General features: G+C 54.2%; 1 long non-coding RNA gene and 2 other non-coding genes across 3 annotated transcripts; 2 read left to right on the plus strand and 1 right to left on the minus strand.

The window, feature by feature from the left end:
* Positions 1 to 7,221: 7,221 nt before the first annotated feature.
* Positions 7,222 to 18,187, minus strand: LOC141577865 (uncharacterized). Its single transcript, XR_012507329.1, has 2 exons — positions 16,503 to 18,187; positions 7,222 to 7,478 (listed from the first exon to the last, which is right to left on the minus strand). It is a non-coding gene; the product is annotated as an uncharacterized LOC141577865 (long non-coding RNA).
* TRNAA-UGC (transfer RNA alanine (anticodon UGC)) lies at positions 9,480 to 9,557 on the plus strand. The gene is given in 2 exon segments: positions 9,480 to 9,516; positions 9,522 to 9,557. It is a non-coding gene; the product is annotated as a tRNA-Ala (tRNA).
* Positions 10,682 to 10,753, plus strand: TRNAA-GGC (transfer RNA alanine (anticodon GGC)). Its single transcript has one exon. It is a non-coding gene; the product is annotated as a tRNA-Ala (tRNA).
* Positions 18,188 to 19,975: the final 1,788 nt, after the last annotated feature.

A 19,975-nucleotide genomic window follows, 5' to 3' on the forward strand; every position in this document is an offset into this window, starting at 1 on the left:
CATTCATTCATTCATCCAGGGCGTGTTCCATGCCATCCTGAGCTGGGTCCTGGGACTGGCACTGCTACACCCAACACCCCCTGGTCCTGAAGGCCTCTACACCACTCACTTAGCCTCTGCCAGACCCTCCAGTCCAGCCCCCAGGTGTGTGACCGTGCCCCAACCCAGCACCAAGCCTTGGACAACTCCTAGCCATTTCCAGGCAAAAGGGAAGCTCCTCAGCCTGGCATCTGAGCCCCTCATGGTCTGGTCGGCCTCTCCCTCACGTGAGTGCCCGGGGCTCCTGAAAAAGGAACCTGATCCCAAGTTGTTCCCAGAATGGCCCCCTGCTTGATCCCATCCCTCCTCTGGGTTCACTGCATTCCCTCGCCTGGAATGCCCTTCCCTGGCTTGTCTGGACAGTCTAAGTCCCTGCTGCTGGACGATGGGCGGGAGGGAAAAGGGGGAGCAGAGAGGCCCCTGGCTCTGCGTCCAGCTGGAGAAGGGGGGGCACAGAGGACAAGGAGATGGTAACCAAGGCTCTACTCGTCAGAGTTAACCCAGTGGAGCTCTTGCCAAGTGCCTCCATGGACTAACTCACTGATTCCCATGAAGTCATCATCCGTCATTGTCCCCTTTCTGCCCAGGAATAATCTGAAGCCCGGAGGGAGAAGTGACCTGCTCAGTGTCACTTGGGTGAGAAAATGGCAGAGACTTGAACCCAAGGAGCCAGACCCTAGTACTGCCATCTAAATCTCAGTGTCATTTTCCCCCACCTAAGGGAGCTGCCCTTGGCTGCGGCCCCAGCCCTGGCTCTATGGACAGCCTCGGGCCCCATTTACTGTTCCAGGGCCTATTTCCCCATCTGCACCACGGGGAGGATGAATCTGTCTTTTCCTACCCAGAGGATACTTCGTTCCGCAAATACGCCAGGCCCCGCTCTCCGGGTACCAGCCCAGCATGAGCACTGGGACCTAAAGGGACAGAGACATTGTCCCCAAACAGAGAGGTGTCCTCTCCCTGGCTGTTGGGGGAGACAGACCAGTAAAGGGATTGTGACAACAGGGTGGGTAGGGTGCTGTCTGGGTGAATATGGGGCTGGAGGAGGGGACATGTGAACAGAGAAGTGAAGAAAATTCGAGGTTTGCCAGGCAGACAAGGGTGGGAAGGGCATTCCAGGCATTGGGAAGAGTCTGTGCAAAGGCAGAATGGGACCCAGTGTGAGCACAGCCTCTGTGCTCGGACACCCTGCAGTGCGGGGAGGCAAGGGCAGGTGGCTGTCCTGCCCCAGCGGGAGCCAGGGCATGGCTCCAGGGCAGCATTCCCGATGGCCTGCCCCTGGCGTCCCCAGCTCCTGAGACCCAGATCAGCAGGCTCAGGTTAATCTGGGCCCAGAGAAAATAGGACACCCTGGGACCACACAGCAGGCAGGTCCCCAAGGGTGCCTAACTGGCTGTGTTCCCAGAGGCCCTCCCACAGAAACAACTTCTGCCTGAGGTTTGAGGTACAAATTCATTGGAGAGCTTCTTTCTAGGAATAAGAGCAGGTTTCCGAATTGCCTGATAAGCTCCCCTTGACCAAAAAGTGAAGTTCCTATGGCCCATTCTCATTCCCTTTATGCTTCGCCTGCCAGGAAACTCACAGCTACATTTGATGACCAATTACTGATCATTAATGCCCTGGAATAGGGAAAGTGCATGTCTCCCTACATTCTTGAATGTTCAATATTCTCTTTCTCTATTGTTATGAGTTAATTGTTCTGACTTCCTGTAGGCTACTGCTAGTTCTTTTTAGAAGACTGAGTGGTATGAATCACAGATTAAGCATAAGGAAAAGCATATGCATTTGACTCCATGAACAAATTCTGGAACCATAGGGCTGAGCAGGGAGGAGGGGCTGCTGGAGGCCCCTGCCTCTGCCACCGTCCTGCAGCCTCAGCCCTGACCGCACCCAATGAAAGGTCTCTGTTTCAGACAGATCCATCCACCTGCTGCTGCCAACAGGTCAAGGCATCTTTGCCCAAGCTGTGCCCTTCCTGCCCGTTCTAACCCATCTTGATCTCAGCTTCAGGCTTGGCTAGGGGGCACTGTTCACCACAGAGCCCTCCCTGGCCACAGCCAGGTAATCCAGGCTGTCCCCTCCATTACAGTGTGAGGTGGGGTGGGCAGGACCACATCAGGAACATTTCTTGAGTCTCCACAAAATTGATGCCAAGACGAGATCTTCATCTTTGCAGCAGGGACCAGAGCACGTAGGGATGTTAGCCCAGGTATGTGCAGGGAGACTGGCCTTAGTCGTGGGGCAGAGTTTTGCGGGGTGGGGGGATCCCAAGGCTGCCCTGATGGGGAAGGGAACCCCCCATCCAAGAGAGATTGGACTGAGGATCTCTGAACTTCAGGAAGGACTTGGCTGTAGGACACAGAGGGACCCTCCCATCCCTCCATCTGTGTGGCCTCCCTGCCTCCCCACACCCACCCCTTGCGCTGGGTAATGCTACAATTTGTTGATTGGCTGGCTGATTCCTGGCAGGGCTGCCGCCAAACCACCCCCATCTCTCCAAGTCTCCTGTTCTCAGCCAGGTAGGGGTGCTGCAGTCCATGGGGGCCCCCGAGGAATCACAGGCAGCGCCTCAGACACTCCAAGAAGGGTTTAAGGGGCCAGGGTGTGAAGGAAAAAGAGGACGGCAAGCTCAGGGCTCAGATTCGAGGAGGCCCCAGGGCTGCAGGGGGCGGGCGTTTGCAGGACAGGAGGTCACTCACCACTCTGATGCGGTTTATCCACACCATGCTGCAGTTGGCCAGGTCCGGCTTCCTAGTGAGAAAACACAGGCAGGGCTCGCCTTAGGTCACTGGGAGGGAGGGTGTCACACCTCCAGAGGGTCCTGGTGCCCTCACTGCGCCCGTCTGTCCCCTGAGGCTGGGCTAGACCAGCAGGACTGGCTGAGCCTCTTTGAAGACCCGCCAGAGTGACCTGTCACCCCTCCCTACTTCATTAGAAACGGCCTCTCCATCCATCCCCGTCCCCACTGGTCAGAGTCAGCACACACACTGAGAGGAACTGAGACTGCCTCAGAGGGCCAGGTGAGGAATGAAGCTCAGGCCCCACAGGTGCTGAGGAGCTTGCTGACCCCGCCCCTGGCCTCCTGTGCTTGGTCCTGGGTCTGTGGGCTCTGGTGGTGGGGCAGAGGCCAGGCCCAACCTTCACTGTGGCCTGGCCCCTGGCTTGGAGTCTAACCCAGGAGGCTGGGCACAGAAGGAGACCACCAGCTACCTGCAGACACTACTCAGATGAGGACAGCACACCCAGCCTGGAGGGGCCCAGGGCTCTATCACACCTCAGGCCAGCCGATGGTGACTGGAACAAGGCCTCAGAGAGCCTAGGGCTGTGAGAGGCTGGAGTCTAAAGCTCTCTCACCCCTTCTACAGATGGGGAAACTGAGGCCCAGCTTGGGGTAAAGTGGATGACCAGTGTCTCTCGGCCTGTGACTGCAGACTAACAGGGCTCTCAGGAAGGAGGCCTTGCCTACCCACCAGGAGGGCACAAGGGTCCAGGAACTGGAGTGACGGGCCTCTGCCACCAGAACAATAGTGCCTGGTCCTGCTGGGACCCTTGGGTTGCAGCAGGTGCTGAGGCAGGGCCAGGCTAAGAGAGGGGGATCACCCCTGTCACTCCCTGGCTCCCCACAGCCTGGCCCCAAGCTGGAAGGGTCTGCCCTGGGCCTCCCGTGTGCCCCGTGGACCTCCCCTCCCTGCTCCCAGGCCTTGGTCTCCTCCTCTTCTGATGGAGGAGGCTGGGCCTCCTCAGAACTTAGCACTCCCTCTCCAGGTTCCCCCTTAGAGGACCTTCCAGATTTATTTACTTTTGCCTAGGGGGGAGGTGAAAGGAAAGAAAACAGCCAAACCCAGCGAGAAGCTAGAGGAGCTCCTGGATTGGGCCCCGCGGTCCAGATAAGGAAACTGAGGCCCAGAGAGAGCGAGACTGGCCTAAGGCCACCCCGAGGCCGGAGCTCGGGCGGCAGCTGGGCCGCGGGGCCCCCGCGGGGCCGGCGCCTCCTCTGCCGCCCCTGTCGCCCGGCGGCGCCGGTTCTTTGTCTCCCGCGGTCACCATGACTACGGTTCCCGGCCGCGCCTCCTCCTCGGGCCGCCGGCGGGATTTCTCCACCGCGCGGGCGAGGACCCGGGCCCGGCGTGCGGAGAAGCTGCCGAAGGCCTTGGCGCCGCCTTCGCAGCGCAGGACGCCCCCGCTCACCCGCCCGGGGCGCACAGCGCGGGCCAGGCCCCGTCCCAGAGGACATCCGCGCCCCCGCTGCCACCTCCAGGCCGGGCCTCGGTCTCCTGACCCGGCAAATGGGCGCGCCGTTAGGGAGAAGCCCTGCGAGCCTGCCCGAAGGCGGGGACCCTGAATTTTCCCGTCTGGGGAGTGAGGGCCGGACCCGAAAGCCCCGCAGGCCTCGCCCCGCCAAGCCCAGGCGTGCCACTGGTGCACGTGGGCGCCGAGTTTCAAAACTGGGGATATTGGCGAGCATCCCCACCCCCAGGCCGGCGTCAGGCAGGCCTCGGGCAGGCCCCTCGCTTGTCTGCGCCCATTCCCGCCAGTGTCACATGGGTGAGATTCCAGGGGGGGTTGCGGGAAGGCCCGGGAGCCTTGGGACGCAGCAGCTGCCCACTATTACTCTGAATAAAACGTGGTGACTTGGATGAGTTGATTCCTTCCTCTAATGGCCTAGGAGCCCGTGTCTGGGCAGGCCCAGGCTGGGCCTGGGCGGCGGCAAGAGGACCTGACGGAAGTGGCCCCACCCTCACTGAGCAGCCAACACCCACTACCAGTTTGGTATTAAGAAGAGCTGAGCTGGGATCTGAAGATGCAGGAAACTTCTGGGAAGAGCATTTCACCCGAGGGAACAATATAGACAAAGCCCCAGACGCCGGAACAAAGCCGAAAGAAAGCCCTGTTACAGGAGGACCCCAGGGAGAGATGGGCTGGGCTGCGGCATGGGGGAAGGCCAGCCCCTTGAAATCCAACGTGTGCCATCCGGTGGGGGTCCCTGCCCAGGAGAGATGATGTTTAGTTTAATACTCAGCTGTTGCCTATTTGAAATTCTTAATTTTTGAACAGGGGCCCTGCAGTTTCATTGTACACTGGGCCCCACAAATTATGTAACTGGTCTGCCATGGGGGCACTGCAGAGCCAAGGGAGCATTTCTTGTTTAATTATTTGTAAAATGTGTGATTAAAATATACATAAAATTTACCATCTTAAAGTGTGCGGTTCAGCGGCCTTAAGTAACACATAGTATTGTGTAATCATCACCACCATCCATCCACTGAAGCCTTCTCATCTTGCAAAACTAAAACTGTGTTCATAAACCACTCCCCGTTGCCCCCTTCCCCAGCCCCTGGCAACCACAACCACCATTCTACTTTCTGTCTCTACGATTTTGACTACTTTAGGTCTCTCACATAAGAGGGATCATACAGGATTTGCCCTTTGGGACTGGCTTCCTTCACTCAGCATATTTTCTCAAGGTTCAGATATGCAGTATCATCTGTCAGAATTTCCTTCCTTTTTAAGGCTGAATATATTCCATTGGCTGGATATACCACATGTTATTTATCCATTAATTCTTCCATGGACATGGGCTTTTCCCACCTTTTGGCTACTGTGAATAATGCTGCTATGAACATGGGGACATATCTGTTCATGTCCCTGCTTTCAGTTCATTGGGGCTTATGTCTAGAAGTGGAATTGCTGGATTACATGGTGTTTCTAACCAAGAGAGGGTTGTCGGCAGAGTGCTGTGGTCAGATGGGGCCATCAGGACACCCACTGGCTGCGTAGCAAGTTGATGGGAGGAGGCTGATAGCCTGGTGATTGGAGCATGGACTGGGGCAGGGAGTCTAGGTGTGAATTCAACCCTGCCCTGTGTTTGCTGTCGACTGGGGAGTCATAACTCCATATTCTGTGTCCTCACGTGTAAATAGGGATGACTGTACTAGAACTTACGATTTTAGGGAATTAAATGAGTTCTGTGTGCCAAACCTTAGGGCAGTGCATAGCACAGGCACAATCAATGCTATTGTTATTCCTGGAGAGGGGCCTTTGGGAGAGAGAAGCTGGAGCCTTGTGGAGCTGGAAGAACAAAGAAATAAGAGCCACTGGGCAGACCTACACCTGGCATGAGGGTCGAGGCACCCCTAGGCTCCCCGGTGCAGTGTGGGCTCAGGGAGCTCTCTCTCTGGCCCATGTGGGTACCCAGTGTTCAAAACTGGGGATAACTGTGAGCACTCCCAGGCCCAGGCCAGAGTCAGGCATGAAAAGCTGATGGGGTCATGACTGATGCAAAAGTAGGTGGCAGATCGGTGGGTACAACACGGTCCCATCTTGTAGAACCAGAAAGCAAAGCTGTGGGTGCAGAGTAACAGACCTGGGGTGTGAGTGGGTGCCACACAGATAGCGGTGACTACTCACAGCTGGGCTGGTGAGTTTTATTTGCTATATTCTGCTTTCTACATATGGAGGACCTCACAGCCATTCACAATGTCCACTCCACCCAGGGTGGGATAGGGACAGGAGGAGGTAGCTGCAGAGGTGAGGGTGGGTCCCCAGCTCCAGGGTGGGTCAATCTTCATAGAACTAATCAGGAACCAAGCCTTAGCCAGTCAATGTGAGGCATTTCTGAGCACAGCAATTGGATCAGGAGAGGCATGTGACTGCCCAGAACTCATCTAGTTCAGCTGGACTTCTGCCAGGCTTGCTGAGGGGGCACTTTCTCAGTGCTCTGGGGACAAAGCCAGTGGGCTCTTGGTGGCCTTGAGTCCCTCACAGTCTCTCCAGCCCAGCCCCAGCCTCACGTGACACTACCTTCCCTTACTCCCAGCATTCATTCTTCTCTCATTCATCATTTTTTTTAAGTGAATGTCTTATTCCTCATTTAGTGAAAATCTACTATGGGTCAGGTACCGGGGGTTGCATCACAGAACAAAATAGACAAAGACCCCACCTCCGGAGCAGTCAGGCCACAAGGGCCACCAGTTCCAAGGACTTGGTGACCCTCTCACCTTGGGTTCTTCACTCCTGCAATTCCCTTGCCTGCATCCATCTCTCCAGCTTAAGTTCTCTTATGCTCCCCTTCGGAACTCCTTTCCCAAAGCAATCTCTCCAGCTCGCCAGCTTGGTCGGGCCTGCTTGTACATTTCTGTATTTCCCTGCCCCTCTTCTCCACAGATGTCAGCGCAGCCCCAGTGGTGGGCCATCGATTTATTAGTGGGCTATGCAATCAATGTATGAACAACCAGTATTTTCTTTCTTTTATGCAAAATAGTCATATGGTTCAATGTGCCCACTTTAAGTCTCGGTCTTGTAAGTTTTAGCCAATGCATGCATCAGTCATGATATAGACAATTTCCGCCGCCGCCCGATGTTCCTTTGTGCCCCTTCCCCGTCAATCCTCAGACTTCAGCAGCCACAAATCCACTTTCTGTCACCGAGATCCACTTGACCTGTTTAGACGTCACAGAAGTGGAATTAGATGGTAAGCACTTATTGTACAAGGATCCTTTTACTCACTCTTATGTCTGTGAAAGGCATCCAGGGTGCTGTGTGTATCAGCGATTTGTTCATTTTCATTGCGAAGCTGCATTCCTTTTTACAGATATACCACATTTGCTTATCCATTCACTGGCTGATGGAAAATTGGGCTGTTTCCAGTTTGGGACAATTATGAATAAAACATTTTTTAAAATTAAATAAGAGATACTTGACAGAGTACTTAGTAAGGGTAAGCTCTGTCCCACAAGCTTTTCTTTCCTTTCTGTAATTGAATATGTGTGTGCAGGGTGTTGGGTGGAATAAAGTCCTTCCTGCAGCTGCAGTGGAGCAGCCAGCTCAGGACTCCATGCTCCAGGAGGCCTGTCCCCGAAGTGGGGCAAGTGGGGGTCCGTGTTAGAACTCAGCAGACCTCACTCTGGGCAAGAGTAAGAGTGGGGAGTGTGGTCCGTGCCTGGAAAGAGAACTCCACCTGACCTGGAGCTCTGGGGCCAGGCAGTAGGACCCCAGCAGTCCCCAGACTACTGTTTGTACTCTCACGGCCCTCAGACCCCTACACTCTGGCTACTCCCCACCCTCTTTCTAGAGCCAGGGAAAGCCCAGGGGCCGGGCCACACTCTACCACTGTTTAACAACACTTCCTCTAGGGACCTGTCCCCTTGGTCAGAACTTCCTCCCCTTCCAAGTCCCAAGCCATGACTATGGGAGGTGGGGCCAGGGCCAGGGGCAGCTCTAGGAAGGAGCCCAGAAACCCCCCAGGGCCTTGGACTTGGTGACACTCCTTGTCTCTAGAAATACATCTGTGCCAAAATCAGGCTCCCCAGCAGAACAGCAGGTGGGATTTGGCCAAACTGGCCCCAGGAAGAGCAGAGGGAAACTTGGCTTGGCCCATTCCCGGGCTGCAGGGACCCTTGGTCAGGTGGTCTGGGGATGAAGCAGGGTTATCTGTTTATGACCATGTCTCTCCAAGGTGGGGCTGCCATGCCCATTATCTGATTGAGGAAAATGAGACTTGGAGGCCAGGCGAGCCAGCCCTGCCACAAGAGGGGCTGGAGCCACAGGGACAGGCACTTTAGACCAAAACTCTGACAACACACCCCTTTTGACACGCACAACCCATATAAAAGACATTGTTAAGGTCCTCCATATGTAGAAAGCGGAGTGAAGCAAGTAAAAGAAACTCGTGAGGATTTTCTTTCCTTCATGGCCTAGCCTTGTTACTCCTCTGGAAACATCCCCCAACTCCTTCCCACTGTCTTCTGCCTCCCCTCCTATGACAGATGTGCTCTTGTCATTCTCATCTTGCAGGTGAGGAAACTGAGGCCCAGAGAGGTTAAGCAAGTTGTCAAGGCCACATTAAAGTACATGCAGGAGGAAGTGGTGAAGCCATATGAAGCCACTATGCTCTGGGGAGGGAGTGTCTCAGCCAGTCCCCAGCCCCACACAGCCAGTGGGCCACCCAGCTGTGGCTCTGTGCCCTGAGTGGTTGCCAGACACCCCCAGATTCCATCTCTCTCCCATTCCTCCCTTCACCACTGTTCCTTTCCTCCCACCTCCTTCACACCAGACCCTCCTCAGATGTTCAGGCCACACTGCTGTGAGGCCCTGGGACTCCGGCCCATGACAGGTGCTCCCAGCCAAGCTCAGACTCCCAGGCAATGGGCCAAAAGAAAGCCTGGCAGGGGTGCAGGGGTGTCCCATCGGCAGCTGAGTTAATAAGAGCAAGATCCTACACCTGACCTGAACACCTAGCACTTGGGGACTTGGTGCCCAAGTCAGGGGGCTGCTGGCACAGGGACCCGGGAAAGGAAGAAGACAGCTCTCTCTGGGGGTCTTGTGGGAAGTGCACCTGTCTACTGGCAGCTAAATGAATAAAGTGGGGGTAAAGACCATGGTTGTGGAAGGAGAGACCCCTGTGCATGAGGGAGAGAGATTGACATCAACAGGAAATGTTTGGAGGTGATAGCTCAGTGGTAGAGTGTATGCTTTGCATGCATAGCATAGGGTCCTGGGTTCAATCCCCAGCACCTCCTCTAAAAATAAATTAAACCAAATTACCCCTCCCCCCAACAAAAAACCAAACAGGAACCGGAAGGACGCTTGGGAACCCAGATAGCCTGACAGTGGTCATCACTGCTGGGCAGTTCTTTTCCAAGACATCTTGTGCTTCCCAGTGTTTTTACTAGAAGCATTTACGACTTAGATAAAAACAAATTATACAAAATCTACTGAATTGAAAACAAAACAAAACCTCACCAGAGCCTCCAGGGTTTTCCCGAGAAATGTCTAGGGAGAAGGGGACTATCGGGTGGGGGCATCTCACGCTGCGCCTAATGCTTAAGCCCCTCCCCACCCGCCCCCAGGAGAGGGGTCCTGATTCTGGCCTCACCACTACCTTCCCATACCTTCCCAGCCACGCGGTTTCCCAGTCCCCAGGCAGTTACCGTATTTTCCCTGTGGAACCTCCGGTTACCGTATTCTCTCTTGTATGCGTCAGTAAAGGGCTCTCAGGGGCTTCCATTCCCTGGATCCATGGAGCCCCTTCCTCCAGGGTAAGAAGATTGTTCAGGATGCCTGGGGACTTCCCTGTTCACTCTTGAGGATGTTTCTCCTCCCCCCTATCTCTTTCTCTATTAATTAATGTGTATTTTTATCGAAGTAATGCCATAGTTTAAAGTATATGCACATGACAAGCACAGAATTTTAAAAGATAAATAAGCCTGTAAGGAAAAGCAGCAGCCCCTCCCGAACTGCCCCACCCCCAGTCCTCCCCAGAAACAACCACAGGCAACTCTTTTGGCTTCTTCGTCTGGATTTTATCTCCGTGTTTATAAATAACAAACTCGTGCTGCTGTTACTTGATTTACCAATTTGAGCCGTTATCTATCGACTTCCTCTGACAGAAGACAAGGTTTCCGCTTTCTCACAGCCCTCCCTGAAACGCACCCACACAACACGCTCTCCCTGGGTCGCTTCTTATTACCAACACGTAACAATTTTTCCTTAAACCAATATTCAGCTGTTTCATCATAATGATTATAGAAACATTGTTTGCTACTGAGTCAAGCACTGTGGTTGTGTCCTTTCTGATTTAACTTCTAGCTGTTCATGAAGTTAATAATTAGCTTTGTTTAGGCTTCAAAAATGGCTCCTAGCGGGGAGGGTAGCTCAGTGGTAGAGCACATGCTTGGCAAGCACGAGGTCCTGGGTTCAATCCCCAGTGCCTCCATGAAAAAATAAATTAATGGAGGGAGGGTAAGCTTAGTGGTAGAGCGCATGCTTAGCATGCAGGAGGTCATGGGTTTGATCCCCACTGCCTCCAGTTAAATTTTAAAATAAATAAACAAATAAACCTAATTACTTTGCTGCCCCCCCAAAAACAACAACAACAAAAATAAACAAAAACAGCTCCCAAAGATCCCCACCACCTGGTGCTCACACCCTTTTGTAGATGTCCTGTCCTTGAGTGCAGGCACGACCTGTGACTCACTCTAACCAATGGAACGTGGTAAAGGAAATGGGCTGTATGTGATTATGTGATGTAAGATTGCAGTGCCCATCATGCGAGCATCTCTTATGCTCTTATTGGCTTGGAAGAAGTAGGCTGCCATGTTGTGTAGCCGCGGCCAGGAACTGTATGTGGCCTCTAAGCGCTGAGGTCAGCTTCTGGTCAATAGTAGCAAGAAACTGAAGCCCTCAGTCCTATGCAGCAAGGAACTGAATTCCAGCAACAACTTCAGTGAGCTTGGAAGTAGATCCTTCCCCAGGTGAGCCTCAGATGGGCCTGCAGTCCCAGCAAGCACCTTGAGTGTAGCCTTGTGAAGCCCTGAGCAGAGGACCCAGTTAAGTCATGCCCAGACTTCCATTGTAACAGTAAGATACATTTGTGGCAATTTGTTATGCAGCAACTGATAACTGATAGCTTCCTTTGTATCCATCCCCAAGTATTCCCAATGCTCCAACAATCTCTTGATACTATTTACTATCACAGATTCTGTCCTCACCCGTGCCCCACAGCTTGCCTCCCAGAAGATCCCTCCTCAATAAGCCTTGCTAGCTGTTCTCTGAGCTTGCAGCACAGCTACTGTTGACCTGGGATTCTCCTTTGCCTCTCCCTTGGGTTGGGTCCCTGTTTCCCAGATCCCATGTCTTCCTCTTTCTTGTTCCCTTGTTTTTCTGGAGAACATCCTCCAGCAGCTTTCTGAGAAAAGGTGCATAAAAGGTTGATTAGTAAAATCCTTGCACATCTGAAAAGGTCTTCATCTAACCTCATGCTTGGTGATAGCTCAGCTAGGTATAGAATTTCAAGTTTAAAAACATTTCGAAGACATTTCTCCATTGCCGTCTTAGCTCCTAGTGCTGCCATTGAGAAACCCATAGCCTCTCCAACCCTCAGTCCTTTCCACGAGACTTGTTTTTCCTCTCTGGGACTGTTTAGGATCTTTGTGAGACTGTCGTACAGGGCCGGGGCAGTGGGCCTCAGCACTCTGGGGACCTGTATACTGCAGGGCTCTCCTTCTGGAATTCCTGTTCTTGGAATTAGCACTCCTGGGCTCATCCTCTAACTTTGTTGTTTTATCTTTGCCTTTTTTCTATTTCTTTGTCATTTAGGGTCTGCTTTTTAGGGGGTTTCCTTAACATTTTCTCCCACCCTTTATTTTGACTATTGTCTTTTAAACTTCTACAAGCTCTTTGCTCCATTAAAACAGGTAACATCATTCTAGTTTCATGTCTTCTCTGAGGAATTAGGATTTATTTTGACACTTTCTTCTGCTCCCTGAATCCTCTCTTTTCATCCTACTTCCTTTTCTCTCTTTGTTTTGGTCTCTGTCCTTCTTATTGGAGGTTTTTCTCTAGTGCCCAGCAATCCTGGGCTGCCACTCACACCAGGGTGGAGCTTGGACAAGCCAATTGGAATCTCTCTGTGTGGAAGGAGTCCCTGCTGGGTTTTCATGTATCCAGACAGCTTTCTTGGGTGTACCAGTCAGCTTTGCTAAGTTATGCTGCGGTAACAAACATCCCCCCCAATCTCAGGGACACACTACAGCAAAGGTTTATTTCTTCTTCATGTTATGTTGTGTCTGTAGGTTGCTGCAGCTCTGCTCTGTGTGTCCTTTTCATTCTGGGACCTAGGCTGAAGGAGCTGCTTCCATCCAGGACACACTTTTCTGTGGCAGAGGGAAAAGAGCAATAGTGAGACCACAGGAAAGTGCAACGTGTCACTTCCACTCTTTTCATCACCATAACGGGTCACATGGCCTTTACAACAAGAGGCAGTGAGTGATCAGGAATCTCCCAGTGGTGGCACAGATGACCCCTCCAATCTTCTGCCTAGGGACACATGCTTGGTTACTGGCATCCCAGGAGCAAGACAGGGAAGGATGGGAAAGCTGTGGTATACTCAAGAACCTTTTTCAGCCCCATACTCATTCCTGCCTCTGCCATGCCTGATGCCCTGATTTAGGAATCTCTCTCCAGAGATTATGCATCTTATTTCCTGCTGGGATAGGGTGGAACCTGGGAAGTGGACCTATACAACTGAGCAGCTGTGGGAGAACTTGGGAGTGTATCAGTTTCCTATGCTGTGCAACAAATGACCACAGACTTAAAACAACACACACATAGTCTTTTTTTTTAATTAAAAAAAAAATTGGGGGAGGAGGCAATTAGGTTTTTTTTTTTTTTTTATGTATTGTTTAATGGAGGTACTGGGGATTAAACTCAGGACCTTGTGCATGCTAAGCACACACTCTAACACTGAGCTGGACCCTCCCTCCCAACACACATGTATTCTTTCACAGTTCCCAGGGGTTGGAGGCCTAGCTGAGCTGGTCCTCTGCTCAGGGTCTCACATGGCTGCAATCAAGGTGCCACCCACTGTGTGTTCATCTGGAGGGTCAGCTGGGGGAAAAAATCTGCTTCCAAGCTCATTTGGTTGGTTGCTGGCAGGATTTCTGTCCTTGTGGCTGTGTGACTGAGTACTCTGCCTTCTTGCTGGCTGGCAGCTGGCAGCCACATGCAGTCCCTTGCCTCTCAGGCTTCCTCTACAGGCTGCTTATCTCATCCTGCCCACAAGGAGAGTCTCTCCCTGCAGTATTCTGAGATGGAGGTGTGACATCCCATCACCCATGCCATAGTCTATTGGTTAGAAGCAAGTCATAGGTCCTGCTTGCACTCAAGGGGAAGGGATTACACAGGGCTGTGAAATCAGAGGCCAGGGGATCATAAGGGTCACATCAGGGTCTGTCCACCACAATGGTTGTCATCAGACCCGTCCTTACCTTCTGCAGTGTGTAGACCTGGCCTCACCAGTTTCTGCTGGTTTATGGGTGCTTTTCTTGGGCACTCCAGGAAGGCAAGCAGGTGGCTGCTTCCCCTTCTCTGCTGAGTCCTGCCAGTTTCTATCTTCCTAAAATGTGTTGGACCTCTCATTGGCAGTTGTCTCATTTCTTGTGTTTATATCTTTTTAAATTCTTTGCCATCATTTTCATAAACCTTCCAGAGGAAGTGCAGATAAGCACAAGGTTTATTCTCCATGTTTAACCTCCCGCCTCTATCCACCAGCTAACCCTCCCCCATCTGACAGCCTTGGCTTTCATGTGGTCTCCCCTGCCTCCTCTGCCCATCCTCCACCACCCACCTCCTGCAAGCACCAGCCCACCCAATGCAGAGGCCTCTCGCTGCTCCTTGCCTGCACCTTCGCAGCCTCAGAGACACTGACACATGTGCAGACACACTCCAATTCCTCACACTCAAATGCTGATTCAGGGGTTTCCCAGGTACACTGTGTTCCCTCCTGCCTCTGTGCCTTTGCACATGCTGTTCCCTCTCTGGTACTCCTCTACCCCTACTATCCCTCTCAGCACATTTTCTTGTGATTTCTATTCATCTGCAGCTGGGGGCCCTCTCCTGGGAAGCCTTCTCTAAGTGGTCCAGCCCATCCACAGTCAGGATCTTACTGCATCTACAAACATCTGCAAAACGGGCATCCCACCTGTCTCCTTCCTCCTGCCACAAAGCTGACCAGGGCAAGGAGGCCTCGTGGCAGTACTGCATAATTAAGCAAGGAATTCTTTTCTTCCCAAGGTGGCAGAGCCCTGGGAAGCCACCAAGGCCAGAGGGACCTAAGAAAACCCTAACTGGCTGCACTACACGCCTGCTTACAATCCATGCCTGGCTCCTCTGTGCTGCTGGGCTAGAATCCAGACAGCCCACAATGCTCTGCGGGGCCCTCTCTGCTCCCCCCCCCCCCTTGCTGTTCTTTCAAGGGAGACTGGGAGCCCTCACCAGTCTCAGGGCCAACAGCTTGGGGCACTTTCTATCCCTCCACCTCCAGCCCCTTCACTAGTCATTTCCAAACTCATCCTGCACGTCTCTTGGTGTCTCCTCCTCAGGGAATGTCCGGGCCCGGGACCCTGTGACATCCCCCTCCCCAAGGCACAGATCACCTGGTCACATTCCCAGGCCATAAGCCCTGTGGGGCAGGGCTGAGTCTTGGTCACTCAGGATGCACCCTGAGGCTATCTCAGAGAGCAGGTGTTGAATGCAGGAATATGGAACATGGGACAGCAATAACCACTTTGCAGCTTCGAGCAAACAGATCACCAAGTCTAGAGGGCACTCAGAGTCATGAGGGGACTTGAAGATTCTAAGCAGCCTGAGGCCAAAAAGCCAAGCAGACATATTCAACGGGGACCCAGCCTCAAACTCAACCCAGGGCTCTGTGACACCAGGACTACCTCTCTGCCCACCCCCACCCCCACATCGCCCTTAAGTTTTCACCCCCTTAGATGAGGTCCCTGTTGGCAGTAGCTCTGGCAGCACCAGGTCACCAGCCCCTTCCCCACCTGTAGGGCTGAGTGCCTTTCTCCAAGCCATGGGGCAGAATGCTGATTGCCAGGCCAAGAGCTAGGAGGGTGGGGGCCACCCTGCATAACATATGCCTGCAGGTGGCTGGGCAGGGTCCCCCCTAGAAAACCAGGGTGCTCTTATCTGAAGAAGAAGGCTTTGGAAGCTGGGCAGACACCTCAGGATGAACTCAGGTTAGTGGGAACAGCGCTCAGGCACCAGGAGATTCAGTCCCAGAGCGCTGTCACAGGTCACTGAGTCTGGTGTCTGGAGTGCAGGTGGAGAAATGGAGGCTGCAGGATGGCCTTGTCCCAGGCCCCACAGTGGTCCAGCCCAGACAGCAGAGTTTAGGAGTCGGAGAAAGAAGCTGTCATGTGTGTGCCCTCCCGAACCCGGCCCAGGGCCCTGAGCAAAGGATCCACTCCCGGGTGGTGAGTCACTAAGCAGAGAGAAGGCTTCCGGGATAAAGTGGGCCTCCGGAGCTGGGACTCCAAAGTGGGAGGAGGGTGGGGGTGTCCAGGAAAGGGCACTGGAAGACTCAGGTCCCTGGCCAAGGCACTGCCTATCCCATTTGCCGCCCGTAAAATGGATCAAAGATCCCCCCCACCCCCCACAAGGCCAGCGGGCTATGGAGGAAAAGAGGGCGGGCAGCCCGGGACGCGGGGGGAGTGGGGCGCCGGGGCTGGCTAGGGTTTTAAAACAATCGGATTAATCCTCCCCATCAGGGCGTGGGGACAGGGTTCAAAGTTCCCCTTAATCTCCTCGGGTGGGAGGCGGAGGGGCGCACGCGCGTTGGGGAGGGGGCAGATGTACACCTGCGGGTCACCAGGGGCCCGGAGCCTCAAGTCCACCCACTACGCGTCTGTCCACACACGACACCCGCAAGCCCTGAGGGAGTTGAAACGGGCTGTGCGCGGGTGCCGTCCGAGCTGGGACAAGTGATGCGTCCTCATGGAGGGCATGGCATAGCCCTTGATAGGCCTGGAGGCCTGGGGGCGGGGGGCGCTGAACGAGGACCCTCAGGTCTGCGTTCAAATTTAGACTACACCCCACCCTCCTGAGATCTAGGAGGCCACTGAGCCCCTCTGTGTCTCCCTCTCCTCACCCGAAACCTGGGGTCATAATAATACCTGCCTCACGAGGTCACGCTCCCCTTCTGGCTCCTGGCAGCTGCGAGGGCATTTCTGGGGGTGGAGTCCAGGTCACAGAAATCATTGGGGGCGGGGAGCTATTTTCTGAGTTTCTTCCTCCAGTGATTGAGTTACTGTTGGTCTTGGACAATAAATCGTCCTCCAAGAGACTCGCAGTAGGGGCACAGATGGAGGCGGTGCCATCGCCCCGTTTTACAGACGCAAAAGCCGAGGAGCCAAGGGGGAGGGGAAGGCGGGGGGCGGGGCGGGGTCCTCCCGAAGCCAGACGCCGCGGGGGCCGGGACGGCCAGCGCTGGGCGATCAGAATCAGTACCCACCCGTCCAAGCCCCGGGTCAGGCTCCGCGCCTCTTCTCCGCGTGCCCCCTGCGGGTGTGGCTCGGCGGGGAAGGGAGCCCCGAGCTCTCAGATTTCATCCCGCCGCCTGTTCCCAGCAGCCCCTCACAGATGTTCTCCCGCTGGGCCTCCTGGGCCGCGTTTTAGGGGCCCTTCACTGGCTCTTGGGGAGTGGGGATGGGCGGCCCGTGGCTTCGTCAGCACCTGGGAAGGCTTAGCGAGCACCTGGCCTGGATGAGGAGCGCAGCAAGCTGGGCGGATAGGCCCAGAGACCACGAAACTCAGGGTCCCACCAGTGCGCCAGGCCCCCTACTGGCCGAGCTTTCTTCCCTCCTCCCAGGTCCCCGGCAAGGGAGGAACCGATTTGCTTCCTGTTAATGCCGGGAAAACTGAGAAGTTGGGTCGCTTTTCCAAGCTCAGCAAGCAAGCTTTGAGCTGAGCCTTGAAGGATGGGAGAGATCTGGACATTTGGAGACTAGAGGGTTGTATGTCAGGCAGGGGAACAGCTTGGGCAAAGACATGGAGGTGGGCTGGGATGCAGGGTCTACAAAGGGGGCTGGCAGCCAGCAGTGAGCAACATCGGGCCAGATGGTGAGGGCCCAGCCCTGGACTGCATCTGCCCCAAGGTCAGTGAGGCTTAGCTGGGCATCTGGGGGAGTGGGCCGTCAGACGGAATCAGGGAAGAAGCAAGGAGGTTGTCCAGGGTTTGCTGGAGAGATTTTGCGTCTGGTTAAGAGTGGGGGCAGGGAAGGAGGACAGGCCTTGCAGGACCCGTAGCACCTGGTGAGTGCTGGGAAGCTGGTTCTGGGGAGAAGTCAAATATCCGCATTTGTTGTGCTCTGTCTGCACAAATCCCTCATCTGCCCCCTCAAAAGGTCTGGGAATGGTTAGGAGGCCTGGTAGGCTTCCTGGAGGAGGAGGTATCTGGCCTTGTGACAGCCTGGTCTGAGGTGGTGGGTCGCTCCATGAAAGAGGTAGCTCCCAGGATAGTAACGGCGGCAGAGGGCAGAGGACAGCCAACAGGGCGAACGAGCTGGATCAGCCAGGAAGGGGGCACAGCCTCTGGGTGGAGCAACCATGACACACTCCTGCCTGAGGGCTGCTGACTTGGGAGGCCACTTCCGGGGTGTTAGTATGGGCGGGGTCTGGGGCAGCACCGCCCTGTAGAGAGAGCAGAGGGTGTGGCCACAGCCAGGACCCGCCCTCCTCCCCCGTCACAGCTCCAACGAGGCAGAGGCTACGGCAGCGCCCACCTCCCTTGGATGCCTTGGGACACAGAGCCCACTTCTGTCCTGTCTGTACTTACTCTTCCCGGGGGTGAGCGCCTTTCCCTGGGATTCATCTCCCCTTCCCCTCCGGGCTGAGGACGCCCTCAAAGCCAGTTCCAACCTGCCTCTTCCGGAACTTCAGTCCCAAATATCAGCTCCCCTGGGGGGACTTAGTGCCCACGTCTTGCAGGCTCTTCAGCCACACCATGTCCAATTCAGCTTCCTCTTTGGGGTCAAACCCGTGCGTATTTGAATTCCAGCCAACTGCGGCTCTTATGGGCTGTGGGATTTGAGAACAAGCGCCTTCCCTCTCTGTGCCCCACAAAATAAGGATAATAATAGTTTTGACCTCCTACAGCGGTGGCGAGGGGTCGGCGTAAAGTTCTCGGAGCAGCGCCTGGCACAGGAAGTGTTCGATTCTCAGAAGAGGACCCCTTATCCAACTCAGTAGGGACGCCTTCACTGGGAGATAGGTTGGCACCAACAGAGGGCCCTACGTGACCCCGCCTCCCACGTTCTCGCCCTGGCAGGATCCCCGCCCCTGAGTGTGAGCCGAGGAGGTACTGACTGATTTCAGTGACTAGAAAAGAGCAGACATGATGCGATCATCACTTCTGGGATTAGGTGCTCACTCTCCCTCGTGCTGGGGGTGGGTGGGGGGTGTGGTTCGCTGAACAGCCCGTAGAGAGATCTGGGGCAGGACCTGAAGCCACCGGCCTCTGGTTGGGGAGCTTGGAAGCAGATCAGTGCTCACCACCCTTTCAAGATTTTACATTTTCCCTGGTCTTCACAATTGTCTCATCTATACTGAGTTCAATAGCAATTTTAAAAATTAAGTTACTTTTAGCCAGTCTTTTGAAATTGTCAACTTAGTTTTCATAGACACAGTGACTGCCTTTGTGCACTTAGATTTCAGCAGTTTGTGTATTATTCAATTAAAGGACTCACATTAGCGTGTTGGAGGGTATAAAGAGGGTGGGGAACGAGGCGGTGGCGCTCAATGAATAGAGAAGCTTGGTGCAGGCATCGAACAGTCCCTCCAGGGGTTCCTAACCTGGGGTAGAGTGGGGTGCGAGGATGGCTTAAAGGTTCCAGGAGCTCCTTGAAAGTGTATCCACTGAATTGTCATGGATGACTGTGTGTGGGTTTTGGAAAAGGTCAGTAGCAAACACTAGCTTTTTGCCCACGTGCTTTACAGAGGGTGTGGAGTGGCTCCATGCAGTTAGCTAGTTAAGTGCAGCTGGGTTAAGCAAGCTTCTGCTGCATTGTTGTTTAATTACCTACAGCGCTATGGTGTTTCCAGCTTCTGGGATTTCTAAGTGCTTAAATCTAAGGAACATCTCTGTCAACATTTATCTTTACCTCTGTATCCCATCAGTCACCAAGGCTCTGGGATTGTGCCTTCCAGCTATCTCCCTGGTCCCCCTTTCCCCCTCCCAGTAACCCCACCATCCCCCTCAGTTCAGCTCCTTCCAGGAGGCTGCAGTGGGCTCTTCCTGCTCCCACGGGCTGCCAGGAGGTATCGCTCCCTCCCCTGCTTTTGTCCCCCAACCTTTCCCTTTCAGCCATCCTGCTGTCCCACCTACCTAGCCCTCCTTTCGCTGCTCCCACTCCTGCCCTTTGAATGCCAACCTTCCCACCTCATCCAGGTATGTTTCTAAGCCAGGCCCCTCCTTGCCACCTGCTCACCCAGACTGCAGAGAGAGGATGTGCAAAGAGCCCACCATCTGGGACCACTTCACTGTCCTGTGTCCTAGTTGTCCCAGCTGTAAAATAGAAGTAACAACAACAACAACAAAAAGTAACAATGGCTGTCCTCCCTCTTCCCTAGACTGTTGAAGGAATCAGAT

This window comes from Camelus bactrianus, chromosome 6, assembly GCF_048773025.1.
Source record: "Camelus bactrianus isolate YW-2024 breed Bactrian camel chromosome 6, ASM4877302v1, whole genome shotgun sequence".
NCBI classification, from domain to species: domain Eukaryota; kingdom Metazoa; phylum Chordata; class Mammalia; order Artiodactyla; family Camelidae; genus Camelus; species Camelus bactrianus.